Below are 20,649 nucleotides of genomic sequence, written 5' to 3'. Positions count from 1 at the left end.
GGCTGATTTTGAATGGCCAGTAGGTGTCCTTGTAGAATGCAATAAAGTTGAACATTCAGTAGGAAATTACCAAGTGATTTAAGGAATGCTAGTCCAAATTAGAATATAATAACAATTGGCTGATTATTTATACATCATTAGAAATTCTGTTTTCTGGTACATTTCAGTACTGTTTATAAGGAATTTGAAACAATGGCTGTAAAGAAGTATGATCGTTTGCCCTAAAATGGACCTTGAAAACTTGTTTTTTAATCCAACTCTTAAGCTATCTTGACATGCGATATGGATTTAGGATTGTTTGATTGTTTTTTAATACAGTTTTGTCATCTTATTGTAGTTTATTAGGTTCTAGAATGGTTAAGATTTTCAGCTTGACTGAATTTTGTCATAGAAAAATCAATACTACATAACGAAAAACTAAAATGATAAAACATGGGCAGAAAGTCTCCAAACAAATTAACAACTGCACAAAATAATACTTTGTTATTGTTCTTTTAATGCTTTGTTATGTTCTTTTAAAGAATAGAGGAATTTTTGTCTTTTCTTTTTCTGTGGCTTAGTTTTTTTGATGTCCCAAATAGCTTCTTTTTACATTTTTATCTGACTGGTAGACAGTGTGCTTTTCTCAGAATGATGAACTGAACATTTGTCATTGTCTAAAATATATAATGGATTCTGGAGGGAGCTGGCACAGAAAGATTACTGCTGCCATTAGTACAGCCCCTTACCTGCAGAGCTTTCTGCTGTGCTCTTATCACTTTGTAGCTCTGCTCCTTTTGCCTGCTGTTGACACAATGTTAAAAAATAGAGTTGGACCTAATTCAGGCATTCTCCATAAAAGTGAGTAACTCCAAGAGAGTTACATGTATATCAGAATAATCTAGGAGTTAAAAAACAAAAAGCACACATGCATATCCGTTATATCATCTCCACTTCCCTGCAGAATCTTAGTGGTAGGGGGAATATGAAGGGAGGCAGATATATTTTGAAGGAAAAAAAAATCCCCTGGATGATATGGTTTATGACGGGCTTCTACTTGAGAATCATTGATCTAATTCAAGGCTCTCACACTGTGGTGTGAACCAGAACAGTAGTTTTAGCTTGAGAAAAAGGGCTCTTAAATCTATCAATATATTATAGCTCAATAAATTTTCACCATTTAATGTCATAGCTGAGATGATGGATTGTCTAACCAGGAGCTAAAGTTGCCAGAAATAAAAATTGTGCTGAATGTTTTGGTTGGGATTACTTTTTACTTGGCACTTAGCTGCTTTACATAAACCAAGCTAATCTCTTTTATAATTCAGACCTGTGCTTTGCACAGATATTTACTTGTACCTGTTCTCTCAATGTCTCTGAAAGCTATCTAGTACTAAATTAAACTAGAATTGGAAAATAAGAATTGGAAGTTTTCTTGATAAAAGGTTTTTTTTTGCAATATTGCTATGATATGATGAAGGTATACATTTATCTTTTTGTAAACAAATAATATATATTAAAGCTTGAAATTGTGAATGTGTTGACTTTGATACAGGTCCTGTTTAGAAATTCATGGTTCATTCTTATGAATCCTAGACTTTCTGTTTGGGTATTTGTCTGCCATGGAGACAATTACGAGAAAAAGTAAATGAGTAGACTTTAATTTTGGAGAAAGGAGTAAAAAACTCAATTATGTAATATATTAAGGGTGTGACTTTGATTACTTATGGGATTATAGTTCTTTCTAAGTTTGAAATACAACTGCCAAAAATGTGGTCATAAAATATGGTAAGTGGCACTTAAATTGTTAAATGGCAAAGCATGGATTACATAATAGTTATTTTGTTCTATTCCAAAAACTGAACTTCAAAAAAGGTTAGAATCAAACTTATATATCACTTTTGTCATTATGAATCCTTGGCTTTTTTTCATTGAGGTATAATTGACATTATCCGTTGACTCTTTTTTTTTCTTCAATTTTATTTCTTTATTTGCATGGGTTTTCTCTAGTTGTGGTGAGTGGGGGTTACTCTTCGTTGCGGTGTGCGGGCTTCTCATTGCAGTGGCTTCTCTTGTTATGGAGCACGGGCTCTAGGCGTACCGGCTTCAGTAGTTGTGGCACACCGGCTCAGTAGTTGTGGCTCGTGGGCTCAGTACTTGTGGCTTGCAGGCTCTAGAGCGCAGGCTCAGTAGTTGTGGTGCACGAACTTAGTTGCTCTGTGGCATGTGGGATCTTCCCAGACCAGGGCTTGAACCCGTGTCCCCTGAATTGGCAGGCAGATTCTTAACCACTGTGCCACCAGGGATGTCCCTATTCCTTGACTCTTGATATTGCTTGCTTCTTATTTAGCTACTAAGGTTTGTCAGTTTACCTCCTTAAATTCCTTTCCCCATATATTTTTTTGAAAAATGGGTGGAGGGAGTTGGATGCTGAGCGAGGAGTGAAACTTATGCTTTTTACATATTCTTTTGTACTGAGGCTTAATTATTTTTGTTTGTTTGTTTACTGGACATTTTAGAGCGGTTTTAGGTTCACAGCAAAATTGAGTAGAAAGGACAGAGATTTCCCATAAACCCTCTCACATATGCATAGACCACCCCCCCCCATTATCAGTATCTCCCACAGAGTAGTACATTTGTCACAATTGATGAGCCTATGTTGACACATTATCACCCGAAGTTCATAGTCTACATTAGGGTTCAGTTTTGGTGTTGTACATTGTATGGGTTTGGACAAATGTATAATGACGTATAATCATTATAGTATCATACGGAGTAGTATTAAGGCTTTTTAATCAGCAGGTATTCCTTTTGTAGTTCTTTCTTTTTAAATGAAAAAGGGAGTGGGGAGGGGAGCATATATTACTCCCTTTATACTTTATACTTTATAATATGATTGTAAAACTCATATGGAAGACATGATATGCTGTAATATCTAAAGTTAATATGAATTTGCAGTCTGTCACAGTACCTACTGTTTTATCGTTTGTGGGAAAAAACTAGAGGAAATGAATGTTTCTGTTCTTCAGGGTTCTGTTGTCAAATCTCTTTGTCATTCTGTACCCTGTCCCTCTGATGTTATTTACTCAAATCTATCTCTAATCCAGAGCTTTTTCTTAATCTCTGGTTCCTAGTCTATAAATCTAATTGCCTGCTAGTTGAGGATGACCTGCAGATACCTCAAATACAGTATATATGAAAGTGAATTAGTATTTTGTCATCTATCTAATGTGCTGAAGCTGGAACCTGGTGTTACCTTTGACACTTTATTCATATACCCCTCATCTGAGCGATGCTGTATTCTGTTGACTCTACCTTTTTACTCTTTCTTTAATTCCATTTACTTCTCTCAATTTCTACTACCACTGGAAATAGTGTGAAGAGTTAGGACCTAGAGGCAGATTATCTAGATTAGAATCCCAGCTCCACCATTTATAGCTTCAGTTTCTTTATAAACAGAGTGTACAGTCCAGCAGTTGCACTGTTGAGCATTTATTCCAGAGAAATTGAAATTTACATTCACACAAAAACCTATACCTGATTATTCATAGCAGTTTTATTCCTATTAGTCAAAAACTGGAATCAACCCAAATGTTCTTCAACAGGTGAATGGTTAAACAAACTGGCAGGTTTATACTATGCAGCAATAAAAAGAATGAGCTATTGATACATGCAGCAACTAGGATGGGTCTGAAGTGAAAAAAGCCACACTCAAAAGGTTACATACTGTATGATTTCCTTTATATAGCGCTCTTGAAATATCAAAATTATAGAGATGAAGAGCAGAGTAATGTTTGGCCAGGAGTTAAGGATCAGGGAGAAGGGAGTGGGTGGTTACAAGGGAGCCTCTCGGTGATAGAATAGTTCTGTATCTTGATTGTGATGGTAGTTACACATATCTACATCTGTTATAAAATTGTATAGAACTACACACACATGCACAGACAAATGAGTGCTTGTAAAACTGGTGATATCTGAGTAACCCTCTGTGGACTATACCAATGTCAGTTTCCTGATCTTGATATTTTACTATAGTTATGCAAGATGTTACGATTGGGGGAAACTGGGCAAAGGATACATGGGACCTCCTGGCATGTAGTTTGGGAACTTCTTATGAGTCTGTAATTATTTCAAAATAAAAAGTTTTTTAAAAGGGTTGTATTAAGGATTAAATGAGCAAATACATATGAGTTTCTAGTTATAGTACTTGCTTTGTTCATCATAAATACATAATACCTCTACTATATATAAAATAGATAACCAACAAGGACCTACTGTATAGCATAGGGAACTATACTCAATATCGTAATAACATATAATGCAAAAATATCTGAAAAAGAATATATATGTATATATACACACACATATATAAACTGAATAACTTTGCTGTATACCTGAAACTAACACAACTTTGTAAATCAACTATACTTCAATAAAAATAAAAATTTAAAAAAAAGTCACCAAGGTGACATTCTATTAAAACAAATAAAATAAATATATAATGCAAATAATAGTAGCAGCAGCAGCAGTAGTAATGATAGTCTGGCCTTCTAACCTCTTACTAGGCCTCTCACTAGGACCATTCCAGCAGTATTCATATTGGTCACTCTGCCCTCATAGGTCTTTCCTCCCTGTGGTCCACTCTACAGTGTAACCAGAGTTCTCTTTCTAAAGTGCCTATTACATATTATTCACTTCATACAAAATTTTTTAATGGCTCCCCATTGTATTTTCATACATTAATTTCTTTTTTTTCAATCGTAGTGGAAAGAAGCATTGGAGTCGACATGGCTTCCAGGGTGCTATAACATATGAATTAAAGTTAAAAACAGAAAAATCTCAAGCGATTGTTCTCACCTTCAAGAAGCTGTTATTTTAAGTGTTATCTCAAAGTTTATTTGATAGTGCTGCCTGAAACACTACCGCAAAATTAAATGACTCAGGACAAAAAGATTTATTGTTATTTTTCATGATTCTGTAGGTTGGCTAAATTGTTCCTTTATTGGTTTCACTTGGCTGTCTCATGTAGCTGAATCCACCTGGAGGGTTGACTGAGTTAGAAGGTCCAAGATACCTGCACTCACATGTTTGCACATGGTGCTGGCTGTCCATTAAGGTGCTTCAGTTCTTCTCAGTGTGGCTTCTCATCCTCTGGTAGGCTAGTCTGGCATCCTTACTTACATGGCGTTCTCAGGGTAGCATTCTAAAAAGGTGAAGGTGGAAGCTGTAAGGCTGCAAGGCCTCTTTAAGGATTAGGCTTTGAAACTATATAACAGCCCTTCCACCATATTCTGATGATCAAAGCAACTCACCAAGCTAGCCCAAATTCAAGGGAGTGGAGAAATGGAAAAGGACCTTTGTCGCAGACAATTCAGGCTGCTATAATAAAGTACCATAGACTGGGTGGTTTAAACAACAAACTTCTATTTCTCACAGTTCTTGAACTTGGGAAGTCCAAGATCAAGGTGCCAGAAAATTTTGTGTCAACTAGGGACCCACTTCCTATTTCCGAGATGGCTACATTCTCATTGTGTTATAACATGTGAGAGAGCTCTCTGGGGATCTCTTTTATAAGGTCACTAATCCCATTCATGAGAGCACTACCCTCATGACCTAATCACCTCCCAAAGCTCCCACCTCCTAATACCATCACACTGGGGGTTAGCATTTCAGTATATGAATTTTGGGGAGACACAAAAATTCAGTCTATAACAATAGTCCACAGAGAGATCAGATTATTTTCTATTTTCTTAATGTAAGGATGAACAACAGTCCAAAAAATGACACAGTCACTATAAGAATTTGAAAATTTTTGCTGAGATCTAACAAATAAAAGTAAAAACACAAGTACCAAAGACATTAAATAGCAAGCCAAGACGGACAGGTTCAAAATCTTCATGAAGTAGAATAATGTGCATAATATGTGGGAGAATCAACCTTATCTAACTGTTGTGCTACAGTAGTGTTTCCTGAAAACTTGAAGGAGGTTAATCTGTAGAAAGTTCACTGGGTTTTTATTTGAGCAGGTTTTAAACAGCTGATTTAACATCTTCCATTAAACTGTTTATTTTTCCTAACCTCTCATTTTCATATAATTTGGTTTTGGCCAGTCACAGTAAGCCACATTACTTTTCTAGAACATAACTCCCAAGTGTTGGCAAGAAATTATAGTACTGCATTATGAAATCTTGTCAGTGTACTGAACTATTATAAACACCCCTCTGTCTGAACTGTAATGGTGGTGCACCTTCACAGAGTAGATTCTTTGGTCAGTCTTGCTTCCTACATCCCCACCACCCCAATTTCAGTGGAATATCCTGAACACTTTATTATTAGCATTAAATTGAAGCATAACTGAGATGGCTTGTTGGCATCTTAGACCATAAATTTGTTCCTGCAGTCTCTTTCTTACCTTATCAGGTAGGAATTGTGTTTGGCTGCTAGAAACAGAGATAAGAAATAACCGTTGCTTAAATAAGATAGTAGTTCATTTCTTTGTCTTGTAAAAACAAATTCAGAAATAGTCTTAAGACTGGTATGGCAACCCCATAGACTTGTCAAGGACCCAGCCTCCTTCTGTCTTGCCTTTGCCAACCTTAGCATGTGGTTTCTATTCTGAAGATCACAGAATGGTTGCTGGATATCCAACTATCACATCCATGATCTAGGCAGAAGGAAGGAGGAAGAAAGGCAGAGGACAAAAGGGGCATACCTTCCATCTTTTAAGAAAACTTTCTAGGGACTTCCCTGGAAGTCCAGTGGTTAGGACTCCATGCTTTCACTGCCGTGGGCCCAAGTTCAATCCCTGGTTGGGGAATTAAGATCTGCAAGCCACATGTAGATGACAAAAAAAAAGAAGGAAAGAAGCCTTTCTAGAATTCACTACACAGTATTTCGTCTGATCTCATTGACCAGAACTTAGTCATTTGGCCATACTTAGCTATAAGTCAGGGTCAGAAATGGCTTTAGCTGATTGTATAGACTAGATCATTGGGGGTGGAGGTGTGGATCTCTATCGGATGGGAACTAGTAGTCTTTGCCATACTTGCTGCCTGTCTCCTCTGCTGAGTCTGCCGCTGACTGACTGCTTGTTGCTGTTAGGCCCTTCACTCAAGAGTCATGAACTAAGTGCTAACTGTGCTAAGCCCTGTCCCAGGAACTGGGAATACAGATACATCTGAGACATCCTCCCAGTCCTGGAGAAGTTATGGATCTTACAGTTTTCCTGCCCAACCCCCCCCCCCCCACCAGGCAGTCACATCTCTCTCTAGGTATCGGTGGTAGGTATTGTTGATTTCTTCTGGTCTTTGGCTTGCCTTTTTACTCTCTCAGTTTCTTTTGATGACAGGTTTGCTACAGTCCAATTTATCGTTGTTGTTGTTATGGTTAAGGTTAGTGCTTTTTGTGTTTGCTTAAAAAATATTTGCCTGCTTCAAGGACACAAAGATGTTTTGCTATGGTTTTTTGTTTGTTTACTTTCACATTTAGACCTGCATTCTATTTGGAATTTACTTTTGTTGAGTTGTGTAAAGTTAGAGATCATGATACACTCATTATTTTCTATAGGGATATCCAGTTGACCCAGCGTCTTTTATTTAAAAGAATGTCTTTTCCCAACTGCACTGCAATTTGCCTTTGTCATAAATAGTCTTATTTGTGTGTGACTTTCTAGGCTCTATTTTTTCATTGGTAAGTTTTAGTTACTATACTTGTACAGTTAATTACTATGGCTTTATAACAGGTCTTAATATTTTACAGTATAGTCCTCCAATTTTTGTTGTTTTTCAAGGTTGCTTTGACTATTCTTGGCTCCTTGTAGTTCCCTAGAGATTTCAGAATCAGCTTGTCAATTTCTCTTTAAAAAGAGAAGAGGGGGATTTTGATTATGATAGCTTTGAAACTAGAAATCAATTGGGGGAGAATTGACATTTTTACTATGAGTCTCCAACCTGTAAACATGGTATGTCCTTCAATTTATTTAGACCCTTAAATTCTCTCAAAAATGTTTTCTTGTTTTCAGTGTAGTGGTCTTGCACATCTTTTGTTAGATTTCTTTCTTTTTTAAAAAAATGCTGTTGGAAGTTGTGTTTTTATTTTCTTTAATTTATTTATTTGATTATTTTATTTTATTTACTTATTGTTTTTGGCTGTGTTGGGTCTTCGCTGCTGTGCACGGTCTTTTCTCTGGTTGCGGTGAGCGGCGGCCACTCTTCGTTGTGGTGCGTGGGCTTCTCATTGTGGTGGCTTCTCTTGTTGCAGAGCACAGGCTCTAGGCGCGTGGGCTCCAGTAGTTGTGGCACATGGGCTCAGTAGTTGTGGCTCGTGGGCTGTAGAGCACAGACTCAGTAGTTGTGGTGCATGGGCTCAGTTGCTCCACAGCATATGGGATCTTCCCAGACCAGGGCTTGAACCTGTGTCCCCTGCATTGGCAGGCGAATTGTTAACCACTGTGCCACCAGGGAAGCCTGAAGTTGTGTTTTTAAAAAACACTAGTTTACAGAAATATAATTGATTTTTATATATTAGCCTTTTATCCAGAAACCTAGATAAATTCACTTATTAATTCTAATAATTAGTCTGCAGAATCTTCTGAATTTTCTTGGTACATATTCATATTGTCTATTAATAATAATGTCATCTCTAAATAATGACCTTTTTTCTTTTCTGGTTATTATTCTTATATCTTTTTCTTGACTTGCTATAGTAGCTAGGTCCTCCAGCACAGTGTTGAATAGAAGTGGTGATAATGGTTATCTCTTTCTTCTTTTTTTTTGGCGGCACTCGGTGAAATGTGGGATCTTAGTTCCCTGACCAGGGATCAAACCCGCGCCCCCTGCAGTGGAAGCGTGGAGTCTTAACCACTGGACCTCTAGTGAAGTCCCTCTTTCTTGTTTTCAACCTCAGTAAGTTTTCAATATTTTATCATTGACTGTGACACTTGTACAACCTTGGTGGTGTTTCCTCCTTAACTTTTTGGAAAAATCCACTGGTGAAACCATCTGCACTTGAGATTTTCTTTATGGAAAGATTTTTAATAATAGATTACATTTCTTTAATATCCATGACGCTGTATGGATATTCTGTGTCTTTCAGTGTTGGTTATTTGTATTTTTCAAGAAATGTGTTCATTTCATGCTAAGTGTCACATTTATTGGCATAAAGTTTATCATAACTTCTTGTCTTTTTGATGTCTAAAAATTTCATAGTAATTTGTGTTTTCTCTAATGAGTATTACTAGGGGTTTGTCAATTTTATTAATCTTTTCAAAGAACCAACTTTTTTTTTTAATATTTTATAATTTATTTGGCTGCGTCAGGTCTTAGTTGTGGCACGCGGGGTCTTTGTTGCGGCATGCAGGATCTTCTGTTGCGGTGCGCGCGGGCTTCTCTCTGGTTGTGGCGCTCAGGCTCTAGAGCGCACAGGCTTAGTTGCCCCGTGGCCTGTGGGATCTTAGTTCCTTGACCAGGGATCGAACCCACATCCACTGCATTGGAAGGCGGATTCTTAACCATTGGACCACCAGGGAAGTTCCAAAGAACCAACTTTTGACTTTGTTGATTTTTTCCCTCTATTGTGTGCTTGTTTTCTGTTTCACTCATTTGCTATCTTCTCTGACCTCTAGAGATAGATATCTGTCAATAGATAAAACCACTGATTTTTTTTTTCAGCCTCTCTGCTAATATAGGCAATCTTAGCATTGCAAGGTACCAGGTTAACTGAAACTCCTAAATGCATATAGGAACTATGTCTTTGCTTAATACATGCAAAGTAAGAACTTTCTACATATGAAATAAGGCTACAGCTACATCCCACAAGCTTTAATATATCTTTCTTAGCATTGAGTTAGGCATTTTTACTAATTTTGGTTGTTTTTTGGGTTTTTTTGGCTGCGCTGTGCAGCATGTGGGATCTTAGTTTCCCGACCAGGGATCAAATCTGTGCCTCCTGCATTGGGAGTGTGGAGTCTTAACCACTAGACTGCCAGGGAAGTCCCTAATTTTGGTTTTAATATCTTCTTTGACCCATAGATTATTTAGAAGTATAACTTAAAATTTCCAGGTAGTTGGGGTTTTTTTAGGTTTTTATTTATTAATTGTTGTTAATGATCTCTAGGTTACTTTGGTTGTGGTTAAAGAACATACTCTGAATGGCTCGGTTTTCCTGTCATTTGCACTGTTGGGTTTTCTTGTTTTGTTTTGGCTTCTTCCTTAATTGAGAGCCTAGTATCTGTATCCTTAGCCTTGAAAGACTGTCAGAGACAGTCTTCCCAGCATAGCTCTCAAGTCTGCCTGCCTGCACTGCTTCAAAATCTGGTGATTGTCTTGGTGGTTCCAAATTCCCAAGGTACAAAAAGACAGTCTCCTTGACACCAGCTGCCCCTTCCCAGAGTGTCACCAATTTCTTGTGTATCTTTCTAGAGACTAATAGAGAAAACTTGCTAGTCCTTTTCAAGTTTTTTCCCCACTGCAGAACTTCTCATGAAATAAAAATCCCATGGGATAGCCCAGTATATATGAGATGGTTGGAGTAGGAGGTCCTGACACATCTTCAGTTTGGAAAACATTGGAGACTTTACAATGATAATGTCGTTTAACTCCGAGAGAACATTATTGCAGTATTCTTTGTATTAAAAAATGTTTTGTTAATGAACATTTTAAAATGCTAATTTTCTTCTGGTGTTTTAGCTTTTAAAGTTGTGATAAGTTTTGAATCAAAGAAGTAGAGTATAATGTGGTCAGCAACTACATAATAATAGTTATTACTTTATGAGAAAAGTATACTTTTATCAATTTGAAAATGATTTTTAATAATTTTTGTGCCAAAAGTTCAAGTAACAGCATTTTCTATGTTCTTTCTCAAAATGATAAAATTTTCAGTCTGTGAAACTCATCCGAAATTATAATGTAGCCATTGATACTTATTTAAGCTTGGTTTTATAGTGCATATTAAAATTTTAATGATCGTTGCATGTGTGTGTGTGTATGTGTGTGTGAGATCACTGTAATATGTTTCAAAAGTTGGATTCATAGAATTTTTGGCTGGAAAGTACTTATTTTTGTAGATTTTTCAGGTGATGCTCCAGAAAATTTAACTTACTCGAAGTCTTTACAGATATTTAATGGTAAATTTGAAACTAAAACTCAGACTTCTTTTTTCCAAATCTAATGTTTTCTAAAATAGGTTTGATAATGGTACATAAGTATAGCCTAGTTATTATAGAAAACTTAAAAATAATCCCAATTATTTTTAAAATTAGATAAACTATATTATAAATGCCTTTTCAAAATTGTTCTTTCTCCTTTATATTACATTCTTGAGGATATTCTCTCTCACTGTTTCACAGTTTTTCGTTTTCATTTTTTATAGAGTTGGAAAACATTTAAGTCTCAACAAATGAATCCCACACTTGAACTCTGCCGCATTCCTGTGCCACCTCCTCCATTGGAACACTGATCTTAGAACAGAGGTAAAATTATATAATTTAACTTTTTAAAGGATAAAGAATGAAGTTCCCATAGTTAGACATGTTAGAATTTTTGGTAATTTTTGGTGGGTAGCTTCTATATATTAAGCAGTTTTACCTAGGAGAATAGTCACATCTTAATTATTGCCTTTGAATTTTACTTTTGAAAGTGTTTCCTTTTTAATAGTTGTGTCTTTTAACTTTTTTGTTACCTAAATTTTACAGCTCTTGAATTACTGAGTTTACTCAGCATAATTGTATTATCTAGCTACATCTAGATTAGAGCTGATCATAGAATTTCTTTGATAATGTCTGTGTTCTACATCTGTGCTGTCCAATATGGGAGACGCTAGCCACATGTAGCTACTAAGTGCTTGAAATGTGGCTAGTGAAACTAAGGAATTGATTTTTTTTCTTTTTAATACAATGTTAGGTTTTTTTTTTTCAATTTTTTGGCTGTGCCACGTGGCTTATGGGAACTTAGTTCCCCAATCAGGGATTGAACCCAGGCCCCCTGCAGTGGAAACGCAGTCTTAACCACTGGCCCACCAGGGAATTCCCAGGAATTGATTTTTAAATTTTATTTTTTTTTAATTAATTAAAACTAACTGGACAGTGCAGCTCTAGTTTTTTCCTTAGGGAATTTGGTATTTACAATACAGTAATAGCACATGTTAAGTGCTTTGTTTCTGACTGATACCTTGAAATATCTAGATAGTTGTTGACCTAGTTTGAAAATTTGCAGTAGCATAGCCATTTTTTTACTGTCATATGTTGCCCTGATAATTGTATAGGTTTGTTTATACAATAATTTTGGTCCATTAGAAACCCTTGAGAGCAGTTATCATAATTTTGCTCACTGATGTGTTAATTTATTTAATCTTTTAAAAAAAAAAACTTTGACATAGGTACTTATATTATCCCCATTTTATAAATGAGGGATTTGAGGCCACAGGTTAGGTAAGTAACTTTCCCAAGGAAACACAACTTGTAGGTCATGGAGGTGGAATTCGAACTCAGGCAGTCTAGAGCAAGAGCCTGTACTCTTTTTCTTTTTTTTTTTAACATCTTTATTGGAGTATAATTGCTTTACAGTGGTGTGTTACTTTCTGTTTTATAACAAAGTGAATCAGTTATACATATACGTATGTTCCCATGTCTCTTCCCTCTTGCGTCTCCCTCCCTCCCACCCTCCCCAGCCCACCCCCCCAGGCAGTCACAAAGCACAGAGCTGATCTCCTTGTGCTATGTGGTTGCTCCCCACTAGCTATCTATTTTACGTTTGGTAGTGTATATATGTCCATGCCACTCTCTCACCCTGTCACATCTTACCCCTCCCTCTCCCCATATCCTCAAGTCCATTCTCTAGTAGGTCTGTGTCTTTATTCCCGTCTTGCCACTAGGTTCTTCATGACCTTTTTTTTTTTTTTCCTTAGATTCCATATATATGTGTTAGCATACTGTATTTGTTTTTCTCTTTCTGACTTACTTCACTCTGTATGACAGACTCTAACTCCATCCACCTCACTACAAATACCTCCATTTCGTTTCTTTTTATGGCTGAGTAATATTCCATTGTATATATGTGCCACATCTTCTTTATCCATTCATCCGATGATGGACACTTAGGTTGCTTCCATGTCCTGGCTATTGTAAATAGAGCTGCAATGAACATTTTGGTACATGACTCTTTTTTTTTTTTTTTTTTTTTTTAAAGAAAATTTTTTTAATTCAAAGTAAAAAAACAAACAGAAGTTATAACTACAAATGAGTCTATAATGGTAAGTCATACACATATTGCACTGATGTAATTATAACATTAGGCGTTCCAGATTACAGCTTTGGGTAGTGTTTTCAGAACCTGCAGTGCTGTCTTCAGCATGACCCAAGTGGTGGCAAATCTTTATTCCTCGAGGTCAACTGGGTTTGATTTTTCAAAACAGTCAGAACTCACTTGGAGTCAAAGCTGTTGAGTAAATTTCTATAAATTTATTTCCTTTTTTAAAAAAGAGACAATGCAACATAGCAGTTAAGAGTACTGACTTTTAGAGAAATCTGGATCCTGACACTTGCTGATGTGTGATCTTGAATACAAAACAGTCTACTTGAGCCTCAATTTCTTTTTTTATTTATTTATTTATTTATTTATTTACTTATGGCTGTGTTGGGTCTTCGTTTCTGTGCGAGGGCTTTCTCCAGTCGCGGCAAGCGGGGGCCACTCTTCATCGCGGTGCGCGGGCCTCTCACTATCGCGGCCTCTCCTGCTGCGGAGCACAGGCTCCAGACACGCAGGCTCAGTAATTGTGGCTCACGGGCCCAGTTGCTCCGCGGCATGTGGGATCCTCCCGGACCAGGGCTCGAACCCGTGTCCCCTGCATTGGCAGGCAGACTCTCAACCGCTGCGCCACCAGGGAAGCCCAAGCCTCAATTTCTTTATGCATCAGAAGGGACTAACAAGCAACAAGGATATACTCCATAGCACAGGGATATATAGCCATTATTTTGTAATAACTCTAAATGGAGTATAATCTATAAAAATATTGAATCACCATGGTGTACACCTGAAACTACTATAACGTTGTAAATCAACTATACTTCAATAAAAAATAAGGGGGGGGCTAGCAGTCTATCTGATGGGTGTGGCTGGTAAATGAGATAATGTAACTGAAGCTATTATATCTTTAACTTTTATTATTATGACTAAGGAAGGAGAATGACTTTTTTTTTTTCCAAAAATCAAATTGTGTAATAAGAATGGATATACATATACTCATTACACACACAGTATGTATATATACTCTACAGATATATGTATACTCTTATTTTTAAAAATCATAGATATCTGTATACTCTTATTTTTAAAAATCATTTGTATACTCCAAAATGCATATGTAGCCTAGAAAATCAGATCAGTGATCTAAGGTTGTATGGCAGTTCTCTTCATCCAGAGGGCACTACTGCTTGTTTTGTTTTTTGGATTTTTTTTTTTTTTAATTCAGACAGAAAGTCACAAAAATTATACTCATCCTCATCAGTTCACTCAGTCCCATGTAATTAAATTTTTTTTTTCATCTTGATCTTTTGTTAGCACTTTTATGAGTTCATCAGTTTTTCATTAGAGTTCTGAAAATGCTTATTCATTCAGTTCAGCAGTACAGTCAGTTACCAGAAACCTGTACTTGTCAGAGTCTTTTCCATGAATTTCTTAAAGATGAAACCCTTTTATAGGAACATATTTGCAAAAGCATCAGAGTACACACAGAACTGTCTGTAAATGACAAAAGACTTAAAAATGACCACAGTTAAAAATTTGATGAAAGTTCATAACAATGCAGTTGACAAGAAAATTAGTTATTTCTGAGATATACATTTTAAGGTAATAACTAGGAGTATGACTTATAACATTATACCAGAACATATAAGATTTTTAGAAATTTCATGTAATGTCTGAAACATTTATATTAACATATTTCCATACAAATAACCCAATGAAAGTTTAGTATTAGTTGTTCTGTTTGTTTGTTTTTTTATACTGCAGGTTCTTATTAGGCATCAATTTTATACACATCAGTGTATACATGTCAATCCCAATCGCCCAATTCAGCACAACACCATCCCCACCCCACCGCAGTTTTCCCCCCTTGGTGTCCATATGTCCGTTCTCTACATCTGTGTCTCAACCTCTGCCCTGCAAACTGGCTCATCTGTACCATTTTTCTAGGTTCCACATACATGCGTTAATATACGATATTTGTTTTTCTCTTTCTGACTTACTTCACTCTGTATGACAGTCTCTAGATCCATCCACGTCTCAACAAATGACTCAATTTCGTTCCTTTTTATGGCTGAGTAATATTCCATTGTATATATGTACCACAACTTCTTTATCCATTCGTCTGTTGATGGGCATTTAGGTTGCTTCCATGACCTGGCTATTGTAAATAGTGCTGCAATGAACATTCGGGTGCATGTGTCTTTTTGAATTACGGTTTTCTCTGGGTATATGCCCAGTAGTGGGATTGCTGGGTCATATGGTAATTCTATTTTTAGTTTTTTAAGGAACCTCCATATTGTTCTCCATAGTGGCTGTATCAATTTACATTCCCACAAACAGTGCAAGAGTGTTCCCTTTTCTCCACACCCTCCCCAGCATTTCTTGTTTCTAGATTTTTTGATGATGGCCATTCTGACCGGTGTGAGATGATATCTCATTGTAGTTTTGATTTGCATTTCTCTAATGATTAATGATGTTGAGCATTCTTTCATGTATCTGTTGGCAATCTGTATATCTTCTTTGGAGAAATGTCTATTTAGGTCTTCTGCCCATTTTTGGATTGGGTTGTTTGTTTTTTTGTTATTGAGCTGCATGAGCTGCTTGGAAATCTTGGAGATTAATCCTTTGTCAGTTGCTTCATTTGCAAATATTTTCTCCCATTCTGAGGGTTGTCTTTTGGTCTTGTTTATGGTTTCCTTTACTGTGCAAAAGCTTTTAAGTTTCATTAACCATTAGGCCATACTGCCTGTTATATACTGTTTCTCTCTAAATTGACAATTCCTAAAAAAGAATATATATGCTGACTATCAGCTAAGACACAATTTCTACCAGTGTTGTTAATGGAGAACCTACTGTACTTGTGCAAGTACTGTGAGTTTGCTTCCTGGCAAGTAGTTATTGACCTCTTTCAGATCATGTTCCAGCACTTTATTATTTTTTTCATTATGTTTTATTCAGGGCTTGCTAATAAAGGTTGCCATTACCATGGTCACCCAAAAGATAATCATTTTCTGTGATATCCTCTTTATTTTGTTTCATACTCTGGAAGTGAGGCAATATGGGCCTGAATTGATCTGCATGCTAGAATATCAGCTTGACTTTTGCCTTTAAATATAGCTTTTAAACTAAAAATAGAGCTACCATACGACCTAGCAATCCCACTGCTGGGCATATACCCTGAGAAAACAGTAATTCAAAAAGAGTCATGTACCACAATGTTCATTGCAGCTCTGTTTACAATAGCCAGGACATGGAAGCAACCTAAGTGTCCATCAACAGATGAATGGATAAAGATGTGGCACATATATACAATGGACTATTACTCAGCCATAAAAAGAAACGAAATGGAGTTATTTGTAGTGAGGTGGATGGAGTTAGAGTCTGTCATACAGAGTGAAGTAAGTCAGAAAGAAAAACAAATACTGTATACTAACACATATATATGGAATGTAAAAAAAAAAAAAAGGTTCTGAAGAACCTAGGGGCAGGACAGGAATAAAGACGCAGATGTAGAGAATGGACTTGAGGACATAGGGAGGGGGAAGGGTAAGCTGGGACGAAGTGAGAGAGTGGCATGGACTTACATATACTACCAAATGTAAAATAGATAGCTAGTGGGAAGCAGCCGCATAGCACAGGGAGATCAGCGAGATCAGCTCCGTGCTTTATGACCCCCTAGAGGGGTGGGATAGGGAGGGTGGGAGGGAGACGCAAGAGGGAGGAGATATGGGGATATATGTATATGTATAGCTGATTCACTTTGTTATAAAGCAGAAACTAACACACCATTGTAAAACAATTATACTCCAATAAAGATGTTAAAATAAATAAACAAATAAAATAAATAAATACAGCTTTTATACATCAGATGATGGGATGGGTGTAACAATAGAAGAAATGATTTTCAGAATTCCATATTGTCTGTTTAAATAAAAAGAGGGCTTGCTGTATGTTTATAACTGTGTTCATAGCTACCTCTAAATACTAAAAGATGCTGATTCTAGTTAAAAAACATATATTTAAAAAATTTCTCTGTAACTAGTACTGTTCTGTTTTCCAAATGAAGGTACTAAAATATATTTATAGGATTTTAGATTTAGAAAGTAATTTATCATTGTAGTGACCTGTAGTGACCGCTTAAGCCCAAAGGGTTTAAGCGATTTGTCCAAGGTCATACAAGCTATGTGGTTCATTGATTCAATGAATATACATTAAGTACCTGTCATATGTCTAGATACCATAATATACTTGTTAGCATTGAGTCCATAGTGAGCCCTCAAATGCTAGCAGAACAGAAAAGGACCCTGTTCTCATGGAATTTGTGACCTGATGGGAAAGATAGACAATAAGTAATAAGGTTTAATATATAAGGTATAAAATCCAAAACCCTGGGAAGGAAATGAACCATATTTGTTGGAATGGAAAATACTGGAGAAGGGAGATAGGGCTCCTTTTTAGATAAAGTGGTCAAGAAAGGCCTGCTGAGATTAACAGGATTGGAAGGAGCCAGTTATTTAAATAGCGATTGTAGGACAGCATTCTAGGCTGGAACAGTCCACACAGAATCCCTGGGGTGAAGGTGTGCATGAAGCTCTAGAGAAACTGAAATGAGAATATGGCCAGAACATAGGAAGCTGTGGTGGGGGAGAAGTATGAGCTATAAGAAAGGGACCACGTTACATTTTTCAACCATAGATTTTATTTTATTTTATTTTTTTAAGCAAGGGGTTTTTAAAAAATTTATTTTATTTATTTATTTATTTATTTTTGGCTGCCTTGGGTCTTCGTTGCTGCGCACGGGCTTTCTCTAGTTACGGGGAGCTGGGGCTACTGTCTGTTGCCATGCTCGGACTTCTCATTGCGGTGGCTTCTCTTGTCGCGGAGCACGGGCTCTAGGCGCGCAGTCTACAGTAGTTGTGGCACATGGGCTCAGTAGTTGTGGCATGCAGGCTCAGTAGTTGTGGTGCACGGGCTTAGTTGCTCCGCAGCATGTGGGATCTTCCCGGACCAGGGCTCGAACCCTTGTCCCCTGCATTGGCAGGCGGATTCTTAACCACTGTGCCACCAGGGAAGCCCAAGGATAATTTTTAAGTCATATGTGATTATATGGATATGCTTATGCTCTTATCCTTTAAACATTTTGTTTCATTTTAATAAAGGATTGTGTCTTACTTCCTACTTAAATTTGTTAATAAATTACTGTCTTAAAATTAGTATTACAATATGGTATTGGCACAAAAACAGCAACATAGATCAATGGAACAAGATAGAAAGCCCAGAGATAAGCCGACGCACCTATGGTCAACTAATCTTTGACAAAGGAGGCAAAGATATACAATGGAGAAAAGACAGTCTCTTCAGTAAGTGGTGCTGGGAAAACTGGACAGCTACATGTAAAAGAATGAAATTAGAATACTCCCTAACACCATACACAAAAATAAACTCAAAATGGATTAGAGACCTAAATATAAGACTGGACACTATAAAACTCTTAGAGGAAAACATAGGAAGAACACTCTTTGACGTAAATCACAGCAAGATCTTTTTTGATCCACCTCCTAGAGTAATGGAAATAAAAACAAAAATAAACAAATGGGACCTAATGAAACTTCAAAGCTTTTGCACAGCAAAGGAAACCATAAACAAGACGAAAAGACAACCCTCAGAATGGGAGAAAATATTTGCAAGTGAATCAACGGACAAAGGATTAATCTCCAAAATATATAAACAGCTCATTCAGCTCAATATCAAAGAAACAAACACCCCAATCCAAAAATGGGCAGAAGACCTAAATAGACATTTCTCCAAAGAAGACATACAGACGGCCACGAAGCACATGAAAAGATGCTCAACATCACTAATTATTAGAGAAATGCAAATCAAAACTACAATGAGGTATCACCTCACACCAGTTAGAATGGGCATCATCAGAAAATCTACACACAACAAATGCTGGAGAGGGTGTGGAGAAAAGGGAACCCTCTTGCACTGTTGGTGGGAATGTAAATTGATACAGCCACTATGGAGAACAATATGGAGGTTCCTTAAAAAACTAAAAATAGAATTACCATATGACCCAGCAATCCCACTACTGGGCATATACCCAGAGAAAACTGTAATTCAAAAAGACACATGCACCCGAATGTTCATTGCAGCACTATTTACAATAGCCAGGTCATGGAAGCAACCTAAATGCCCATCAACAGACGAATGGATAAAGAAGTTGTGGTACATATATACAATGGAATATTACTCAGCCATAAAAAGGAACGAAATTGAGTCATTTGTTGAGACGTGGATGGATCTAGAGACTGTCATACAGAGTGAAGTAAGTCAGAAAGAGAAAAACAAATATCGTATATTAATGCATGTGTGTGGAACCTAGAAAAATGGTACAGATGAGCCAGTTTGCAGGGCAGAAGTTGAGACATGTATACACTGATGTGTATAAAATTGATGCCTAATAAGAACCTGCAGTATAAAAAAACAAACAAAACAACTAATACTAAACTTTCATTGGGTTATTTGTATGGAAATATGTTAATATAAATGTTTCAGACATTACATGAAATTTCTAAAAATCCTATATTTGTATTTGTATGGAAATATGTATGGAAATATGTTAATATAAATGTTTCAGACATTACATGAAATTTCTAAAAATCTTATATTTGTATTTGTATGGAAATATGTATGGAAATATGTTAATATAAATGTTTCAGACATTACATGAAAAAAAAAAGTTAAAAAAAAAATTAGTATCATAAAATTGGGGAAATATGTTAGTGTTTTGGTTATAATTATTATTAACACCACTATGTTCTTCTATCTAAAGTTAATTAACTTGCAGTCATTTAAAAAATGGTATTGGTAGAAACTAAAGTGATTTGATGTGCCAAATTTGTGGTTATAGGAGAGATCATACAGGAATTTAAAATAAGAAATATAACCTGGATGTGATACTTTTTTTTTTTTCAACTGAAAGGTGGTCATCAGGATTACTTGGGAAACTTTTTCAAAATATATATTCCGGGCCCTATATCAGATAGGGATTCTGATGCAGTATATATCACATTTACAAATTTTGTGTTTCTTTCAAAAAATTATGTTTGGTTTTCTTTTTTATTTTAAGAGCTGTGCTGATGTTTTTTGTAAAGAATTTGAAAAACTTTTTTGATTAATTGTACTTGCTTTTTCTTATCCCTTTCTATAATGTAGTCAACATTTAAAACATCTTCTAATCCATTGTAGTTAGTAAAAAGATAACTTATTAGTTTATAAATTTTTCCTAAAACATAGAAATCTTAATTTAAACCATTTTCAGTATTTTAAATATTTATCTAAAAACTTGTTTGTTTTGATTTTTTTTAAAAGTGTTTATTTTTATGTGTGTAACAACAGCTAGTTTGAAATAATGAAAAAGAATCACAGT

General features: G+C 36.2%; 1 protein-coding gene across 6 annotated transcripts in view; it reads left to right on the top strand.

Annotated features, from left to right (window-relative positions):
* FAM126B (family with sequence similarity 126 member B) overlaps nt 1-20,649 on the top strand; it is a 77,542-nt gene that overhangs the window by 1,825 nt on the left and 55,068 nt on the right. For 3 of the 6 annotated variants that reach the window (XM_036857843.1, XM_036857847.1, XM_036857849.1), the window contains exon 3: nt 11,347-11,446. The gene's annotated coding sequence lies outside the window, so the exon portion shown is untranslated. Of the gene's footprint in view, nt 1-8,782; nt 8,887-11,346; nt 11,447-20,649 lie in introns of all 6 variants that reach the window. The other 3 variants (XM_036857846.1, XM_036857842.1, XM_036857845.1) reach the window with 2 other exon arrangements.

The sequence above is a fragment of the Balaenoptera musculus genome, chromosome 7, assembly GCF_009873245.2.
Source record: "Balaenoptera musculus isolate JJ_BM4_2016_0621 chromosome 7, mBalMus1.pri.v3, whole genome shotgun sequence".
NCBI lineage: Eukaryota > Metazoa > Chordata > Mammalia > Artiodactyla > Balaenopteridae > Balaenoptera > Balaenoptera musculus.
Note: the sequence above shows the minus strand (reverse complement) of the source record. Positions and strands in the feature narration are given on the sequence as shown.